The 4,489-nt window shown below is 29.3% G+C and overlaps 1 long non-coding RNA gene across 1 annotated transcript; it reads left to right on the forward strand.

The window, feature by feature from the left end:
* The first annotated feature begins 781 nt into the window (after positions 1 to 781).
* Positions 782 to 2,065, forward strand: LOC114259882 (uncharacterized). The gene is made up of 3 exons (XR_003628435.2): positions 782 to 840; positions 1,780 to 1,848; positions 1,958 to 2,065. It is a non-coding gene; the product is annotated as an uncharacterized LOC114259882 (long non-coding RNA).
* The last annotated feature ends 2,424 nt before the right edge of the window (positions 2,066 to 4,489 follow it).

Genomic DNA, 4,489 nt, shown 5'->3' on the forward strand with positions numbered 1-4,489 from the left:
AGGACAAAAAAAGGTTAGTTACACTTTTGGTCCCTAAAGTATGTGTTTTCTAATGATCCCCAACATTTCAACTGTGGCAATTTGTAAATGGCTTTTTTTCAAATGTTTTTTTTTTTTTTTTTTGGCCTAGGTGTAATTGTTTGTTAAAAAAATACCCCTAATTTTGATGACTAATACAAATGACATCAATGATGGAGACGTTTTTTCTACAAATTTTATACTTCAGATATGAAATCGACACAATTGAAATGTTATGGACTAAAATGATATAATGCATACTTGTAAGGGACACGTTTATTTATTTATTTTTACAAATAAGAAGATTCCATTAAGATGAGCCACTAAGGGGGTGTCACCCATTTACAAAGTATAAAGGACCTATACAAATATATTTACTTTTTATTGTTGTTCAATTTTTATGTTTTCAAAAAATGTGATTGTGGCATTTGATTTTTTTCTTCCCCTTTCTCTTTGTGCATTTTCTTCGTCCTTAGTCCTTTAAGTAGATGACTGCTAGTTGCTTGGTAAAAGATCCTTCAAAATGGCCTTCTGCAAAGAAGTTGTTAAAGCATTCATTTTTCAAGCAAGCTAGACCAAATGATTACATATTGCGAACACTTTTGGAGGGGCTACCCGCTCTTGGTGATCGTCTTAAGGCCTTGAAGGTTAATACATTACTTGATTTATTTTTTGAGGAGATGAATTGGCATACTGATGTGAAAATGTGATATTCCAATCTGGGTTCTTCTTTAATGAGTGTGCAATTATTATCTACAGAGAAAAGAAGATATGCTTGCACAAAAGAAAATACCAGATGGGCAAATGGAGGAAATGTCACAGGTTTAAATTTTTGGATCCATTGCAAAGATGAGTAGATGTTGATAGTTTGTTCTATTTTGTAGCAACATATTATAGTATGAATCTTATTATCTCTCATTTGGATTGGTAGTTTGGTATAAAAATTTTGGCACTAGATTTTTTGATTGTTTCTTTCCCAATTACCTCCCAGATTTAAATTGTGCATGTTCCTTAAACATCTTGCACAGTTTTTGGGTATTGTTACATCGTTGAATTGGCTCATGCCCTTGTTGACACTGTTGATTTTCTTGTCAAGGACACCTTGTTAAAAGATGTCCTCTTGCTGGATTACATCCTTATAGTGTGAGCATGCTGGCCCAGACAAGCTTACGACACATTAAAATACAGATACAACACGAACAGACCCTACTTGATTGGGTATAAAGAACAAATAAAAAATAAATGAGGTTGCAGCCCTAATTCCGAAATTTATGGTTATGGATTGACCCACAACCATGAGTTTATTGTTAACACAATAGTAGAATTGCGATAGTAATTTTGGCTGTTTGTTTCAAATGTGTACAACTTTGTATGACTCTGCTCTCATAAATATCGTCATCACATTTGTGTCTTTGTTTCCTGTTGTGGTCTTTTTTCTTCTTCCTCGATGATAACTTGCTTACTCCCCCTTCCTGTTATGTCATCACTGCTTCTGCATGTTGTAACTTCTTTCATAATAGTGCTCTCCTAAATATTGTACATTATTTTATTTTATCTATACCTAATGCAGCCTATTTTTCTTCTGTCTGAATGATAATTAGCTTACTGATTTGACAAATATTTTCTTTTGTCATATTGTTTCTACCTGTTGTGGTCGTCAATTCCTTTCAATACTATTTTTAAGTGGAATTTTTTGTAAAAGTAGAATCTTTCTATGCAATCACTAGCTTGTTTTAATTTGCATTTTTTTGAATTGCGTAGAATGAATATAAACGAGGGATTAGTGGTTGGAACTTCAACCTTGAAGACGTGAAGGCTCAGGCTTCCTTGGTAGGATAACTCGCTATTTGTTCTGATCAGGTTTTCCTTTCTCAACTCATTAAATTTTTGTAAAGTAGGTATTATTAATCAATATATGTATATGTTTTCATTTGGCTAGATCCAGGATGAGGACACTCCATCTGAGCAAGATCAAGGTGGAAGATCAATTACTTCTTCTGGCCTTGACGTTGAAAAGAAATTTCAGTATCAGTTGTCTTTTGCGGGCCACTCTATGTTAACATTTTTTGTATGATTGTCTTTAGTGAGATGTAGATCTTTTTGCAGTTCTTAATGTTATAATACTTCACAGGAAGATAATGGGTTTGTGTGTCATAATGCCTTCACAATGACTTGAATACTTAGCATGTAAAATATGGGTCCCAAAGTAAATGGCTCATCTTGTCTAGACCTCAATTTTATTTATGAAAGTGAAAATTTAAATGCAATTTGTTTTATTATTTTAGTAATGAAATTTGGTTTGTGTTATTTTGAATTATGAACAAAATCATGTATTTAAACATTATATATGTATTATGGAACATTATGTAGTGGGATAATTTTGTTGATGTGTAATTATATGAATGGAAAAATATTTTATTATGAAGAAATTGTTATTTTTATATTATTATGGAGAAATTTTAATATTTTTATCGTAGGATGTTTTTTTCTTTTTTGCGACGGCATTACACCGTCGCGAAAAATAGAAAATTTTAATATTTTTATTAATTTTGTTATAGGTTTTACTTTTTGCGACGGCATTATACTATCGCAAAAAATAGAAATTTTATTATTTAAAATAGAAATTTTATTATTTTTTTATACTTTTTGCGACGGCAACACACCGTCGCAAAAACAGTGTTTTTGCCGTTGCAAAAAAAGACTATTAGCGACGGTATTTTTTGCCGTCTCAAATACCATTTTTAGCGACGGTAAAATAGTGCCGTCGCAAAAAAGTCAAGAAATTTCAAACGTTATTAGCGACTGCACAGTGCCGTCGCAAAAAGGCAAAAATACCGTCGCAAAACATTAGCGACGGCACTGTGCCGTCGCAAAAACTCTTTTGCGACCCCTGCATTTGCGACCCCCCTCTTGTCGTCACAAAAAGTTATTTTGCCATCACAAAAAGTATTAGCGACGGCATTAGGAATATTAACGACAGTATTTTACCGTCGCAAAAAGTCAATTTGAATGAAAATATAAAAATAAAACCAACGAATCTTGCTCATCTCTGTTGCTACTTGAAAGTGAAGATCATCTTTTCATCATCAATCAATAAATCTTTATATTAATAAAGGTCATGTTTGGATGGTCAGAATTTTATTTTAAATATCTTTTATTTCTTTGTTTAGGTGTATTCAAGAATAAAATTATGATTTGTTGTTTAAGTGTATCCAAGAACAATTATGATTTCTAGTTGGGAATTCTATATGAATTTAACATTACTAAAGAAATGCTTGAATTGTAATTTAAATACAGTCTAAATTCAAATTCTCAATAGGATTCACATTTCATCTCTTTGATTTTTGTCATCCAACAAGTATGTAAACAGATAGTTTGTTTTTATTTTTATTTTTCTTCAAATTCTCAATAAGACAACTTAAGTGCACGCCCAGTGCTTGAGTAGTAAAGGACCGAGTAGAGAAAAATCCCATTTATTTATATCTTTACTCTACCATATGTACATATATATAATAAACCATCATCCAAAACATTTCTCATTAATTTAAGGGTGAATTACATTAACAATTTCTATTGTTTGGAACTCATGTCACTTTGATTCTTAACTTTTTAATTATAACAAATTTAATCCTAAATTTTGGATCTTATTCCAAATAAGGACAATTAAAGATACTATTACTTAATTTCAAAGGCAAAGTTATTAATTTGATAAAATATTAACTAATTTGATAAAAAAAAAAATATAAAAACAAAAATATTTTTGAATTTAAAAAAATAATTTCTACCCACCAAAGATAAAATTATGTAAAATTAATAAATCTTTTAGACATTTTATTTACCAAATTAATTTTTATTATGTGTTTGGATGATGATCATGTAATGGGTGGTTGTTGGGTTTTAATGTATAATCGATATATTTAATATATTAAATGTTTTTAGTTTTGGATTTTTTTAATTTTTTGATTTAATGAATCGGTTTAATGATGATATCAAAGTTGTTGCCATATTTGACTTTTGAAAAAATAGAAACTAATTTAATGAAAATAAAAACAACCACCTATTACATGATCATCATTCAAACACATAATAAAAATTAATTTGGTAAAATAAATAAATAAATAAATGTCTAAAAGATTTATCAATTTTACATAATTTTATCTTTAGTGGATAGGGAATAAATTTAAAAAATTCAAAATTATTTTTTCTGACATTTATTTTTATCAAATTAATTTATATTTTATCAAATTGGCATCTTTGCCCTTAAAATTAAGCAATGATATCTTTAATTATCCTTATTTGGAATAAGATTCAGAATTCATGGTCAAATATGTTACAATTGAAAAGTCATTAACCAAAGTGATATAAGGCCCAAACTATAGGAATCGTTATGATAATTTGTCTTTAATTTAAAAAGTAAACAAAAATGTTTTTATAAACCAATAAATAACTTATTTATGATATTGTCAAAATG

This window comes from Camellia sinensis, chromosome 9, assembly GCF_055761805.1.
Source record: "Camellia sinensis isolate YWXY chromosome 9, ASM5576180v1, whole genome shotgun sequence".
Lineage (NCBI taxonomy): Eukaryota > Viridiplantae > Streptophyta > Magnoliopsida > Ericales > Theaceae > Camellia > Camellia sinensis.